General features: G+C 35.6%; 1 long non-coding RNA gene across 1 annotated transcript in view; it reads left to right on the forward strand.

The window, feature by feature from the left end:
• LOC122140656 overlaps positions 1–16,085 on the forward strand; it is a 31,138-nt gene extending 15,053 nt beyond the window's left edge. Inside the window, exon 4 of the long non-coding RNA XR_006157252.1 lies at positions 15,394–16,085. This is a non-coding gene — a long non-coding RNA (uncharacterized LOC122140656). The remainder of the gene's footprint in view (positions 1–15,393) is intronic.
• Positions 16,086–16,805: the final 720 nt, after the last annotated feature.

Here is a 16,805-nt window from a genome sequence, read left to right on the forward strand (position 1 = left end):
GTGCTGTGGATTACTTGTGGATTATTGTGATGTTTTTATCAGCTGTTTGGACTCTCATTCTGACGGCACCCATTCACTGCAGAGCATCCATTGCTGAGACACTGATGCAATGCTACATTTCTACAAACCTGATGATGAAACAAACTCATCCTATATGGCCTGAGGGTCCTTTAAGAGAGTATGACATTGTTTTTTTACCCTTTTGGAGTCAGTGAGGAGCATGAGGAGTGCTGTTTATGTAGCACATGACTTTAAAGCCTGTGTAGAAAGAACAATCATTTATAAGGTTAGATTTCTATGTAGACAGGGTTTGGAACAGAGCTCGAGTCGGGCTGGATCGGTCCAGTTCTGTCCCTCATCGGTTGTCAGGGAAACGTCCCCTGGATGACACACGGCTTCATCCTGATGAGGAGATGGAACGGCTCTGATAAGCAGAGATCCAGACCGGGACCAGAGCACTGGAACCAATTCAATGACAGTCCCGCGTCTGCAGCATGAAGCAGCCCAAATGATACTGTAATCCTGATAAAATCATTTCTGCTATAATTACAGGTCTGAAATAAGAGAGATTTAATGTCACGCTGCACCTGGAATGAGAACAGATGAACACTGGGGTATTCAGATCACTGGACGATATCATGAAGTGTAACAGTTTACAATAAAGCCTCATTAGTGCATTAGCTGACATGAACTAACAATAAAACATGCCATTTTTACAGCATTTATTAATCGTTGTTAATTAGTTAACAAAGTTCATTGCTCATGTTAGTTCACAGTGCATCAGGGTTATTATAGTTAATGAAAACTGAAACTAAAACCATAAAACACTTTTTTTGTTACTGGAAATAATGTAAATGTTAACTGAAATATGATATAAAAAAGCAGCATTTCTAATTTTCATTTAGTTCAACTTGATGTACTAAAATGAACAAACAAACAAACAAAAAAAGTATATGGACATTTTTAAAAACAAAAATGCTAAATATGTACATTGTGATTGTGCTAAATATTTAATTAATTTTTAACTAAATTAAAATGATAAAATGAAAATATAAAATAAAATGGAAAAATAAAAATCTAAAATTTTATTTTATTTTATTTATTTTTTACTTTCTTTTTACTTTTGATTTAATTTTTTTTTTTTTTTTTAAATGTTAAAATTAACATTGACAAAGACTATTACATACTGTTAGTTAAAGAATTGTTGTTAGTTCTCTGTAATTAATCTTTATATCGCTTGTTATTCTCACCAGTTTTGTAGTATGGAGATACTATTATAGTTTTTTATATTTTGAGACTTTTATATTTTTATACTGTCTTTTTAGCTTAAGTAATTATATGTTTTTGTCATGTTTAGTGTATTTTTAATGTGTATATATATATATAATATATATATATATATATATATTATATATATATATATATATATATATATATATATATTATTTTTTTTAAATAAAATTAATACTAAAATTATATATATATATATATATATATATTATATATATATATATATATAATATATATATAGTTTTATATATATTAAAAAATAACTAAAAAAATATGTTTTTTTTTTTTACCTTGGCAACTAGCTGAAATGAAGATATTTCTATTAATATTTGTTTATATTTTATTTTATTTCGGTTCACGTTTATTTTATTTCAAGTAACCAAAATTACATTTTTTTGGTTTTAGGTTTATTATCAGTTTTAGGTTTAAGTTAACCCTGTTTCTCACAGTTTTGAAGAATCATTTGTGTCTGGAGCACAAACACAGCATACGGTTAGACTTTCTGTCAGAGATTTGATCAAACCAACTCTAAAATGAGCGATAATTATAGTGTTTTATACCCTATTTATTGTATTATAATGTTTTGTATTAGGATTTGAAGTAAAGCAGCAGAGGTTGTTCTCTCAGCCTACAGTACTTCACTCGCATGAACGGAAATTCATTTGAATCCACTTTGATAGCGTCGAGGGTCATCAGAGTGAATGAAACGGCCGGGCTATTGTCGTGTCTGACCGCTTGTATTATATTCCAAGGAACAAAGACCTCCAGCAGTGCCGTACCGTGTTTTGTACAGTAAATGATTTGATTGGACATTCCCACATCGCCGGGCCGAGCGCAAACAAAAGCCTTTGCCGCTGGAGCCGTGTGTCCTGAAGAAGTTCCTGCGTACCGGAGCTGCTCTGCATTCATGCGACGCTCGAGAGCTCAGCGGGCCAATTACAGCAGATGGGAAGGAGATTGTGAACTGGAGACTGTAAATTCACTAAAGCTTCCCGGAGTCTGTACTGAGACAAATACTCGATTTTACTCTCACACACAAAATGCATTTACTGCATACAAACTCGGTCTTTGTTAGTTTGGAACAGGACTGGTTTAACACAGCGGATCTCAGCTGCTCTTGTCATAACCACTGTTTCCTTTACCTTATTTAGTTTTTGAGGATGAGGGCATCGGTCAAATATGTTGCTTTTTTTTCTTTTTATAAGATTTAACCAAGAGCTTCACGAATTTGAGTTTGATTAAACACGTAGCTTTTAATATCAACACCAAGCATGTTTTCTCCTGGGTTTGTAAATTTGCTTATTTTATTTTATTTATTGGAAAAACTTCACAGTAAGGTTCCATTTGTTAACGATAGTTAATAATAATATTAACAATAAAAATACTTCTTAAACAAGTATTTACTAAAACTAAATTTATTTTATTTATTGGAAAAACTTCACAGTAAGGTTCGTTCGAAAGTTTGTGGTCAGTAAGACTTGTAATGTTTTTTAAAAAAACTCTTCTGCTCATCAGGCCTGCATTTATTTGATCAAAAATACAGAAAAAAATTGTAATCTGCCAAAATGTTATTACAATATGAAATAATGTTTTCTATTTTAATATCCTTTAAAATATCATTTATTTCTGTGATGCAAAGCTGAATTTAAATCATCATTACTCCAGTATAAAGAGTCACATGATCCTTCAGAAATCATTCTAATATGCTGATTTATTATTAGAATTATCAATGTTGGCAACAGTTGTACTGTCAGATATTTTTTTGGAAACTGCGATACTTTTTTCAGGATTCTTTGATGATTAAATGTTAAAATAAAACAGCATTTATTCAAAATAGAAATCTTTTCTAACAATAGAAATCTTTTCTATCACTTCTTATCAATTTGACACATCCTTGCTGAATGGAAGTTTTGAATTTCTTTCAAAAAAAGAAAGAATAAAAATTTACTGACCCCCAAACTTTTGAACGGTAGTGTATATTGTTAGAAAAGATTTCTATTCTAAATAAATGCTCTTCTTTTTAAGTTTTTATTCATCAAAGAATCCCGAAAAAAAAGTATCACAGGTTCCAAAAAATTATTAAGCAGCACAACAGTTTCCAGCACTGATAATAAATCAGCATATTAGAATGATTTCTGAAGGATCATGTGACACTGGATTAATGAGGCTGAAAAATCAGCTTTGCATCACAGCAATAAATTAGATTTTGATGAATATTAACATAGAAAAACTTTATTTTACATCATAATAATATTTCACAATATTAAATTTTTTCCTGTATTTTTAATCATATAATTGCAGCCTTGATGAGCAGAAGAAACTCCTGTAAGAAACATTCAAAACCGTTCTGATCCCAAACTTTTGACCGGTATGTATGTGTGTATATATATATATATATGTATAATATATATATATATATATATATATATATAATATAGTTACTTGAAATAAAATATACATTAACTGAAATAAATAAATAAATAAAAAATTAATTAATTCAGCTAGTTGCCAAGACAAAATGTCTCATTTTCATCTTAACTTGATGTATGAAAAAAAAAAAAAAAAAAAAAATAAAAAAAAATATATATATATATATATATATATATATATATATATATATATATATATATATATATATATATATAAATATATAATGAAATGAAGAAAATTAAAAACTGTTTCAAAAATTGAATTAAAACTGAAATATTTTTTCAGTGCTGCTAAAATAACATTGATTTAAGTACTAATACATTATGAAAATCAAAATTTGAATCTATTTATGTTATTTAATGGATGAACTAACAACAGTTGTATTTTTATTAACTAACATTAACAATGATAAATAAATACTGGAACAAATGCATTGTTCATTGCTAGTTAATTTTAGTGTAAACCTTATTGTAAAGTGTCACCTGTTTACTTGCTAACTAACTACTATCCAACTTTGTACGATTATGTAGTTAGTTGCATTTTATTACTTGTATTTGACTGCTGTCAGATCAGAGCAGTTGACCGCTTATTTATTTAGCAGATGATTTTAGCATGGTATGTAATTATTATTGTACCATAATTGTTAATTTTAGTCCATAAATGTTCATGGATGTAAACTGGAGGTTCAGAAGGCAAACAGCTCTAATGAGTTACTGCAGTGTTTTACACTGATCTAAAGCCACAATTAAACTAATTACAGAGCAGAAAGCAGCACAATAAGTCTATTTTTAGGCAATTATTGAATTATTCATTAGACGACTCCAAAGTTCACAGAGGAGTTTGATTCAAGGAGTTAATGCAGTAATGCTCCAGAAAATCACATGCAGATCCTTCGTCTCTAGCAGCGGAGATGAAGAAGCACAACAATGTCCACTTTTTCAACAACTTTTGTTCTGTATTGTTTCTGTTAATTTTCTCCATAAATCCCCAGTAAAGCCTTCAACCAAACCAACCAGCTCTAAACAGGCTGGGAGTAAATCCATAAATACTATAAAACCACTGGGAAAAAAATGTCAGTTGAAATAAAATAAATGTCAAGTGAATAATAATAACAACAACAACAAAATCTCATTACCAAGGCAACATTTTTCAGTTTTCATTTTTATTTATTTTAACTTGATAGACTAAAATAACTAGAACTAAAATAAAAATTAATAAAAGCCATATTTAAAAAATAATAATAATAATCACAAACCAACAAAATTATTAAACCTTTAACTAAAATTATATTGAAAATTTAACTAAAATGAAAATGAAAATAACAAATCTAAAATAACAAAAAAACTAATTTAAAATCTCAGTAAAAACTAGAAACTAACTTTTTAATAATATTTTTAATTACTTTTATATTTTAATTTTTTATTTTTTATTTTTGTCAACATTTCTTATTTTTGTTTAGTTTAATTTAATGTATCAAAATAAATACAACTGAAATAATAATGAATAAAAACTACATAGACTTTTAAATTTAAACAAAACTAAAATGAAAAATATAAAATAAAAACAAATTCAAAATATTAATAAAAACTAGAATATTATCTCAATAATACTAAAATAACAGTGGCTTTGAGAGATTTTAATTTATGAAAAATACATAATATTTTATATAAAATATACATTTTGTGTAAAATATTTATTAAATAATTTATTGCAAATGTATTATTACATTTATTGAAAGATTTTAAATGGTGTATAGTGAGAAAATACACAGGATTTTTTTTTTTTTTTTTTTGGACATGAGAAACAAAATAAATATTCTATTTAATTAAAATCCACTCGATATACTCTCTGCTCCATATGATTGCAGACACCGTAACCCATGACACAAACACATGAAAATACTCTCTGTGGTCTTTCCTGTGAATTTCTGCTTGCAATAATCTGTTTCTGTTCAAATAAAGAACTAAATCATTCATCTCTACTGCTTTCAGCGGCGTGATGAATGTGACGTCACGCTGAGCAGCAGGGGCTTTTAACAAAAATTTCCTGTGGAAATGAAGGACAGATGGTTACTTTATTATGAGGCCAGCAGAATAATGACATTAAGGCATTATTTACTCATCCTCGTGTTACTATGGGATACTTTTATGGTGCTTTAATAGCTTTTGATTTGAATTTATTCTTGCGGGCTCCACAGAACAGCATATGGGTTTGCAGCAGCATGAATTCAGCTGAACTTCATTCAGACTGTCCTGTGAGGCCAGTTCATTTCATATGTGAGACTTTTCACTGCATCAGAGCTTTCATGACCAGTATTACATGTCATCTGGATTACAGAGAGATTCCAAAAATAAAGTACTCCTAATTAGATTACATTATATTGCACTTTAAAATTCTCCTAATTAGGTAACAGTTACTTTTTATGGATTACATGATTGCATATTATTCACACAATTTCCCTAATTCTTATTTCTTGGACGTTGCTGTTTTCATTATTACTGTATTGTATTTGTAAGTAATCTTCCCAGCAGTGGCTATAGATTGAGAGGATCTCCTCTATCGTTGAAGGCATGCATTTAACGACGTTTTAAAGTCTCATTTAGCCTATGATCTCTCCATCTGTCCTGTGATGTCATATGCAGCGAACGCCGACGGACCCAAAATGTGATTTCATACAAATTTGCTCCTCTCAGGAGGGTCAGCGCCAGGGTCCAGAAATAAATTGCTTCTGAAAGCTGCGTTTGCAGATGGAGGCTGTCTTGCTTAGCATCGCAGTGGCCACTTTTCTAGCTTCGGCTCTGGTCAGTAGTGACCCGACGGCCGCAGTCTGTTTGACCACAGGTGCGACGGTCCATTTACAGTCTCACCGGCCCACATTACCCCACAGATCTGTGCTGAAATAGTTATCACTGATGACACCCAGTGTAATTGCTAATTACACGCCTCGGCAAGCACGTTTTCTCCCTCTCCACCCTCTTTTCTTCTGTTTTCTGAGGCGAAATCTTGAGAGTTATTTATTTCTCTTTTTTGTTTTGTGAGTCTTGTGTTTTTTGGAAATAAGAGCATCTGTAATTGCTGTCAGTGTAAAACACTCTCCCAGTTTGAGTAAATTAAATTTCCAATTTGATAAATGTGGGAATGTCGTGCAGATTTTGGTGGAAATATGAGTTCATTGCAGCTGCTGGGAGAAAGTATTGTGTAAGTGGAGTTGGCAGGATTGTGATCATAATTTTGATGTGTTGAAACAAATCAATGTATTTTATTATATCTAGGGATTTTGTATCTCAGTATGAGAGTCTAAAATGATCCTCATAAACTATCCTACATGTTTTTTAAAGGATTGATTTTATTATTTATTTAGCAAGAAAATTAATGTTTCATAAGTGGAAAAAATAAATATATGTGTAGGAGTTTTGTATATGAGGCATGCATTTTAATAGATTTATTTAAATTAAAAGTTGCTAAGGTTAATCATGTTCTGTAATTGCTAATAACTGATAAACAAGAACATTCTGATAATTTGTAGATTGCACTCATTAAATAAGGAATACTGACTTCAACATATAATATGGATTTAATTTGCCATTTTTTACCCTGTGAAATCTCTAAAACTTTCCATTTAATAGAGTTTTATGTACTGATACTGGCCTTGATTGTAATTAGTATTGGATTGAAGAGAAAAGAGGTATTGTTCATCCCCTAAAAGAGAAGAAAACTTCATCAAATATTTAAAAAGGAATATTCAATGATTTCTAATATGAATATGTGCAGTTCCCTATCTGTCGGTCACTACGAGTTATGTCGTGACGACATTAGGGGTCTTACTTGGGAGCCCCGAATCCTCTCTGATTAAGAGAAAACGTGGCTAAAATTTGTCTAGTGGATTTTGCATGCTGAGCCACTCTCCCACTACCAGCTGTATTTCTCCCTGACCGAGGCTTAGTCGGGACGGACGCGCTGCATGCAGCTGGCCTTGTGCTTTACGCAAGTATGCATTTCCCCAGTGAGCGTTCTTGTGCAGACACTGTGCAAGGTCAGGGATGACGAGGAGCAGGTCCTGCTGGTTGTGCCGGATGGCCCACCCGGACCTAATTTTCGGAACTCATGCTCCTCATGACAGCCCTCCCTGGCGCATCCCTTTGAGAAAGGAACTCCTTTCTCTGGGGCTCGGCACCATTGGCACCCGCGTCCAGATCACAGGACGTTGCAGACCTAGTGTTCTTCCACCAGTGGTGGAAGTCACTATCACCCAGGCCAGAGCCCTCTCAACGAGGCAAGCTTTTACTTTGTAGTGGAGTCTGTTCGGGATTTGCAGTTCTTCTTGCTGAGAAGACCCCCAGAGATGCACAATTGGAGCAGTGATTTCTTACCTGCAAGAAGGGCTAGAGTGTAGGATGTCACCCTCCGCCTTGAATGTGTTTGTGGTTGCTATCGCAGCACATCATGATGCAGTGGACGGCTGGACCCTGGGAAAGCACGATCTCATCATTAGATTCCTGAAGGGTGCCAGAAGGTTACATCCTCCTGGGCTTCCACTGGTGCCCTCCTGGGATCTATCGTTCTTCCCGTGTGTTGGGTAATAGGTAATTGGCGGGAAAGACTGGCCATTGTCACGCTTGCTGTGCCATTCCCCCTCACACAGGGTTGCGAATGCCTTTTTTCTCCTCCAGTAAGGAGGACAACGAACCCTGGTTGAGCATCCTCCAGCACCCCCGACAGTCAGACTCGGTGAAGCAGTCTGACACCAGGCCCAGTATTGGTGTTAGCTTGCCCGGGTATTTGGTCAGCCCCTGTAGTGGGCTAGGTGTCCATATGATTCCCTTTGGGCGATCCCATATGTGTATGCTTCTACGGTAAGGTTTCCCTTTTGGTAAACCCATGTCTTCCCTTTGACAGACCATTCTGTCAGGCTCTGCTGGCAGTGGTTCCTTCTGTGTAGTAATGCCCCAGGCCTGGGTCAGTCCATATTAGTGTCTCCACATGATATCTCCCTACGGGTAGGATGTGGGCCTTTGTAGCACCCTTCTCCTGAAGGCTCACTTCCCCATCGTTACTGCCAAGCTGTGAACAACAAACAGGAAAGGCGTGAAGCACCTTACACGAAGGTCGAAATCCCTTCTCTTAAGAAATTATTTTCTGTGGTAGGAACAGTGGCTTGGCTATCTCCAGCAGTGATGTACTCACCTTTTGGTCCCTTTGGGCGCCAAGGTCAACGAATTTGTGCTGGGGCGTTGGGAAGGTTATGACCATTGCGTAGCACCTGTCAGACACGCTGCAGCTTGTAAACACTTGCAACACCATAGGGTTGTGACAGGGATCAGGTTTGCGGCGCTTTCCATAGTCCCCTAATGTCATCATGACATAACTCATAGTGACCGACAGGTATGGGAACGTCTCGGTTAGGTACATTATGTTCCCATGCCACTACCTTGAACCACCACTGGTTGCCAGGGACGAGTTCTCGGCTCCTCAGCATAAAACCTGATGAGTGGAAGCTCCTGTCGCCTGTTTATACCCGTATGCACAGGGAGTGGCCCAGCATGCAAAATCCACTAGCCAAATTTAACTGGCATTTTCTCTTAATCAGAGAGGATTTGGACTCCCAAGTAAGACCCCTAATGTCGTCACGACATAACGTCTCCATTCCCTTCATCAGGGAACGAGGGTTACGTACGTAACTGAGACATTTTTATTGATTTATTTTAATTTATCACACAAAGGACCATTTAAAAGTATACACTACCATTCAAAAGTTTGAGGTCAGTAAGTTTTTGTTTAAGTTTTTTATTTTATTTTATTCAGTAAGCATCAAAAGTGACAGTAAAGCCATTTATAATGTCATAAAAGACTTGTGTTTCAAACAAATGCTGTTCTTCTGCACTTTCTATTCATCTGTGAGTCCTGAAAAATAAAATGTATCACGGTTTCCACAAAAATATTGGTCAGCACAACTGTTTTCAACATTGATAATAATCAGAAATGTTTCTTGAGCAGCTAATCAGAATATTAGAATGATTTCTGAAGATCATGTGACACTGAAGACTGGAGGAATGATGCTGAATATTTTAATCATCTTAACAGATATTCACATAGAAAACAGTTGTTTGGAATTTTAATAATATGTTAACATTTTTCTGTTTTTACTGTATTTTTAATAAAACAAATGCTGCCTTGGTGAGCTGAAGAGATTATCAAAAACATTAAAACAGTGTTCATTCAGTTCATATGTATATGCACACTACTTGTATAGCACTAAAAAAGTCAAGGTAAGATGCTTCAAACACGCTGTTTACTTGACTTTATCATTAACTGCTTTATGAATATTCAGTAATTGAGATCCTGAAGTTTATCTCAACAATTACTTTGAACGATGACTTTTATTATTGTCTTAATATTCAAGATATTAATATCTTAATATCTCCCACATTGCCAAGTTGAAATGACACATAATTAGATTCATAATGAAACTGAAAATGTCACTGGTTAATTAAGCACAAAGAGACGTGAGAAAGGTAACATGTATCCGTAAACAAGCGCAGCAGTGATAAACGTTTCACTGTTGATTAATCTGCTGGAAAATGACTTTAAGATGCAGATCTCAGAAAGGTCAGCATTCACGTTACACACGGATATTAACTTGAAATTCATGTCCAATCCTATTTGGGCTGAAAGTAAAAGCCTACAGTACATATTGATTATTTTGGTGTTTAAAAGATCTTATATGTGCATTTAATAAGACAATGAGGTTTGTTTTACAGATGACATTGCAACTTCATAAATGTGTTTACTGTCACTTTTGACAAATTTAATGCATCCTTGCTAAATAAAAATTTTAATTTCTTGCATTTTTTTTTAATCAACTTAACACCCTAGTGTAGCCACCATGCAGCTTGTAACCACTCTAAACATCTTAAAAACTCTCTAGCAACCATGCCAAACACCTTGGCAACTCCTTAGAAACCACTCTGAACACTTTAAGATCTTCCTAGTGACCACTCAGAAAACCTTAGCAACTCCCTAGCAATTAGAGCAACTGAACATCTGAGCAACTCCCTAGAAACAACTCCAAACACGATAGCAACTCTCTGGCAATCACTCTAAACACCATAGTAACTCCCTAGCAACTACTCTGGAAAAACTGAGTGAATTATCACCTGAGGAACTCCCCACCAACAGCTCCAAACACCATAGCAACTCCCTAGCAACCACTCTAAACACTATAGCAATTCCCTAGCAACTACTCTGGAAAAACTGAGTGAATGTTCACCTGAACAACTCCCTACCAACAACTTCAAACACCATAGCAACTCCCTAGCAACCACTCCAAACACCATAAGAACTCTCTAGCAACTATTTTGAATAACTGAGCAAATGAACATCTGAACAACTTCCTAGCGACAACTGCAAACACCATAGCAACTCCCTAGCAACCACTTTAAACACCATAGCAACTCTCTAGCAACTACTCTGAATAATTGAGAAACTGAACATCTGAGCAACTCCCCAGCAACCACTCCAAACACCATAGTAACATAGCCATTCTGAACAGCCACTCCGAACACTTAAGCATCTCCTTGCCAACCACTATGAATGCGTAGCAGCTCCCTAGCAACCAGTCTGAACAACAGAGCAATTGCCTCCTAAATACTCTGAATAACTAATCAACTGAACACCTGAGCATCTCCATAGCAACCATTCCAAACACCTTAGCAACTCCCCAGCAATGTATCTGTAAACAAACGCAGCCGTGATAAGCACGTCAACTCCCTCAAGCTTCACTGTTGATTAATCTGCTAGAAAATGACTTCAAGATGCAGATCTCAGGTCAGCATTCACTTAACACACGGATATGAACATGATATTCACACTGCAGTCCAATCCCATTTGGGCTGTAAGTAAAAGTCTATATATTGATTATTTTGGCATTTGAAACATCTTATATGTGCATTTAATATCACAGTTGGGGTTTGTTTTACAGATCACACTGTAATCTTTAACTTTTCGACACAACTGGAAGAGGAAGAATGTCTCAATGCTCTATTTACGAGAAGTCTGGATATGTTTATGCTGGGTGTGTTTGCTATTATCTTTACGCTTGGTTTCAGTCTGCAGGGCGTCACGGGTGGGTCATTCTCAGGGTCAAAGGTCTGCTGCAGACGAACTTGTCACGGTGGCAGAGAGAGGGTGAATAAGAGGTCTTCTCCCGTGGATGATTCTTCTGAGCTGGGTGCCGACAGACGGCTGGTCCTCAGGGTTTTTGTGTGGATGTGTCTGGCAGATGTTGTGCTCTTCTGGGGCCGCCGGGTTCTTCCTTCCTCCCGGATCGTCTGCTGTGACCCGTGACACTCCTCCTAGACCACTGTCACGCGGCCTAAGGAGACAGGCTTGCACTATGAATGAGATATGTAATAGTTTAAAGGGATAGTTTACCCAGAAATTAAGATTTGCTGCAAATTTACTCATCCTCAGGTCATTCAAGATGCAGGTGACTTTTTTTCTTCAGTAGAGCAGTAAAAAGATTTTTGTCTGAAACCATGCTCCTTGATGATTCATATAACGTAAGTTAGCGGCTGCCCATTTTTGAGAATTAAAAAAACATATCAATGAACAGTAAATTAATCTCTGTGGCTCCTGATGATATATTGAGGTCTTATGAAGTGAAATGATCAGTCTGTGCAAGAAACTGAACATTTTTTACAACATTATTACAAGGGCTGCCCCCTAGTAGTCAACTAACTGTTAATCGAACAGAAGAGGCTTGGTCGACCAAAATTTTATTAGTCACTTAGTCGCAAAAAATAAATAAATAAAGAGTAATACATCTTTAGAAATCTGTAAAGACTCAGCATTTATTTGTGTGCACTCACAATAACAACAAAACACACTTTTGTAAAATAATGAAAGCAAACAGGATGCGCTTTCTGCCGTCTCAGTCTCTTTGTGAATTTGAGCGCGAAACTCCATGTATACTTGATTACAGACATTAAAAATATATCTATAGAGAGCGAAATGTCTACTTTCAAATGAACCAATTCAAATGGAAAATTAATATGCTCAGATTATGTAATCTGTATGAAACATGCATACAAGCGGAGATGACGAGTCGCCGACATCATCTCTTATGCTGAAAACAAAGATACATTATTAAAATGTTAATGCAGCCTCCTTACCGTTTTTCCCTGACACATCCATAATCACTAGCTTCTGCTGGTGTGGCGTGGCAAGCTTTATGCATGTGCTTGAGCGCTTATAGGCTATGTAGGCAATTAAAGGCTCATTATAAAAATTTTAAATGGTTTATTAATAAATTTGCGATTCACTGTGGACAGCAAAGAAAGAATTTCATTGTACAGGGAAACTTGTTTTCCTCACTGTGCACGTGAAAATAAATGCTTTAAATCGTTTGACTCCCGAATCCTTGAACCAAAACTCACTTTTAGATGCCTGACAGTCACTCCAACTCGAAATGAGCCAAAATAGGAGCATATTTGATCCTATGGTGAACTCATTCAGCGTTCCAGTTCCTCCAACAGTCACTGAACTGAGGAAACAGTTCAACTAGGACAGATGAGCCGCTGATATGTGCATGTGTGAACCGAGAACTTGAATCATGGGGTGAAATGCAGCTCTTTATGGTTTCTTATTGTTTATGTAAAAGGTGAGCTGATGAAGTTTATTCACTTTATATGCTTTAGACCTATAATCCATCCAAGTATCACATCATTATTGTGTGCTTTAATAATATAATTACATATATGTTACATTGAGATGATTATGTAAATGAACTAGTGAATTGAACCAGTTCATTGAATCAAACTGTCTGAAAGAATCAGTTCACAGAAAATAATCAGATTTCCTCATTTGCCTGAGGCTCTGGATTACAAGTAATAATGCTGTAAATAATGTTCAATTTCTTGCACAGACCAATCAGTTTGCTTCATAAGAACTCAATATATTGTCAAGAGCCACAGGTTTTAAAAGCACGGTGTGCTTTTTTATTCTCAAAAACAGACAGCTGCTGACATGCATCTTGTGAATCACCAAGGACCGTGGTTTCAGCTAAAAATCTTCTTTACTGTTCTATTGAAGAAGAAAAAAAAGTCGTCTACATCTTGAATGGCCTGTGGGTGAGTAAATTAACAGCAAATTTAATTTTTTGGGTGAACTATCCCTTTAATACAGCTTTGGGTACACCATGCATTTTCATTTAAATATGAAGGCAAGTGAAAATGTTGAATTGCAGACTCTCTTTGTCTTTCCCATGACAGTTTTTGCTGGGAAAGAGTTTTGGTTTTATAAGAATTGATGGGTGTGTCTTTGTGCTGCGATTACATTCCTGCACTGTTGATCTATGATCACTTGATAAAACCGTCACATGGAGTTCTGTTCAATAAGAGAGATACTGAAAACACAAGCGAATCATTTAGAGGATTCCTGTCACAGAAATGGATGAGATGCTGAAAATCATTATGTTTGCTTGCCAAAGTACTGCTATGTTTCTGTTATATGACTATTTATCTACACTGCTTTTTGAAAGTTTGGGCTTGGTTTATTTTTTTTTTATGTTCTTGATGTCTCTTCTGCTCAGCAATGCTGCGTTTATTTGTTAAAAAGTACAGGAAAATTGTGAAAAATTATTACGATTTCAACTAGCTGTTTTCTTTGTAAATATATATTAAAATGTAATTTATTTCTGTGATGCGCAGCTGAATTTTCAGTATCTTTACTCCAGTCTTCAGTGTCACATGATCTTCAGAAATCATTCTAATATGATGATTTGCTGCTCAAGAAACATTTCTGATTGTTAGCAATGTTGAAAACAGTTGGGCTTTGTCAAGCCAAGATTCAGAGCTGACAGACTTTCCTTTTTTTTTCTAGTTTTCTTTGCTGATCCACCTCAAGTGGTTTTATGTCACGTTTGCAGGGAATTAAAGTTTTGCTTTTTCAGTGACATGAAGCAACTGAGGTTTTTGGATGTGATTGTTCAAAGTGGTACTTTGTCAGTCATTTATCACATTAGTAAACCCCAGATCATCCTAATGTGCCGGTTAACACACATTCCTGCCCTGACACTGATGCAACGCATATGTATGATGAGCTAACTTCAATGTGCATTAGCAACGAAAGCAGCGAGGTTGGATTAAACAGCTTTTAAATATGCATATTTCTCTCATCATTAGAGCAACCTGATGTTGGTGTTTGCTTGTGAAGGATTAGATCTGAGTCTGATCATTATGTAGAGCTCAATAATGTATATGCAGCGAGAACACTGTGATGTATTAACCCCCTCCGATACATGCATGTCTTTATAGAAGCAGAAACGGAAGAACCCGCGAGGACGTGCAATAAGTCACCGGCTTACATGAAAAACTCGTTTTGAATTATTTAACCGCGGCTCATTATTGCAAAGTCTACAAATCTTAGAGGTGCAGCTTTAAAAAAGATGACAGTAGCCATTATCCTATTTACACAGCTGCAGGGAGCCATACGTTATCCCTCTGACACAAACGCATTCGTTTTACTCTTTCATCGGGTTATCAAACCATCAGACCTCTTTGTGCCCTGGATTTGTGGTGCCGGACGGAGAATCATCACTGAATTCACATTGCACTTCATCATTTCTTTAAGCAGAAACCACCTCAGCATAAGTGGGATTTGCTCTTATTTTCCCAGGGAATATCCTGCACAGATACGGCCTGCTTGGGAAAACCGAGCAAGCGATGCAGTTCAGGTGGGAAGGAAGGGAGGTCCGTTTTTGGAAGGCCTTGGCAGATCCTCCCGATCGGATGGAGCATATTCGGTTCACGTGCGGCGACTGAATGCCTTCCAATGTTTGCAGACACTGATGGATGAGAACATAACGACGTGCCGACGGACAGACCACATCTCTGAGAAAAAACTGTGAATATGGCAATTCATCTTGAAACTGGAAGGCCTGGAAGCGGTTGGAGCTGCAGTGTTGGGCGTCTGAAACGCACAAATGTTTGGTTTCTGTTTACATTTGAGTTTTTCTGCGTTTCTGCTCACTGCCGTTTCATCTGTGAGAGCAGTTTTCTGTTTTATTTAAGAGCTTATAAGATTACAGTTCCGCTCGGTTTCTGCTTTTTCTCAAGGATATTGCGACGGGCAACAGTGATGATGGTTTTATGACCGAATTTAGTGAGGTTTATGCATGAAGCATGACAGGTTGTAAGATACTGTACATTCTGTAAAAACAAGATTTAATATTAAATGCAATTTGCTTTCTCGGGTAAATGTAGGCCTGTCATGTGGTGAATAAGAACAAAATACAGTATGCTTATATGTTTTAAAAAATATTTGTATTTTAGTTGTAGCTGGTTAGTTGAACAGTTACATGTAAAGAGCCACTGGTTTAAAAAAAAAAAAAAAAACACTATAATTTAAATGTATATTTACTGTTCAAAAGATTTTTGTTGGAAAATGCTCACCAAAGCTGCATTTATTTTTACAAAAATACATTAAAAATGTAAATATTATTACAGTTTAAAATAGCTGTTTTCTATGTGTATAACTGTTAAAATATAATTTATTGTTGTGATACAATCTGAATTTTCAGCATCATTTCTCCAGTCTTTAGAAATCACGATCCTTTAGAAATCATTCTAATATGCTGAATTGCTGCATTTCTGATTATTATCAATGTTGGATATAGTTCATATTTTGTAGAAACCATGACACATTTTATTTTTCGGGATTCTTTGATGAATACAAAGTTCAAAAGAACAGTGTTTATTGAAAAGAGAAATATTTTGTAATGTTATGAATGTCTTTACTGTCACTATTGATCAATTTAATGTATACTTTATGGAGTATTACCTTCTTCTCTAAACCGTGACCCTGAAAACAACATGTGACCTATGACCCTTGGACAGTTGAATATATTGGGCCATCAGGGTTCAAGTTCTTATCATCTGAAACAAAACTTCATTTTAAACTTGCAGAAAAATCTTCATGAACTCCTGGCAGCTTGGCGGCACGTCCGGTTGATTTACACTGATTATGACAGTAAATATGCTGCGCACAATCAGCAGAGCAAAGCTGTAATGTATGTGTGTATGTACTCA

Source organism: Cyprinus carpio, chromosome B19 (assembly GCF_018340385.1).
Source record: "Cyprinus carpio isolate SPL01 chromosome B19, ASM1834038v1, whole genome shotgun sequence".
Lineage (NCBI taxonomy): Eukaryota > Metazoa > Chordata > Actinopteri > Cypriniformes > Cyprinidae > Cyprinus > Cyprinus carpio.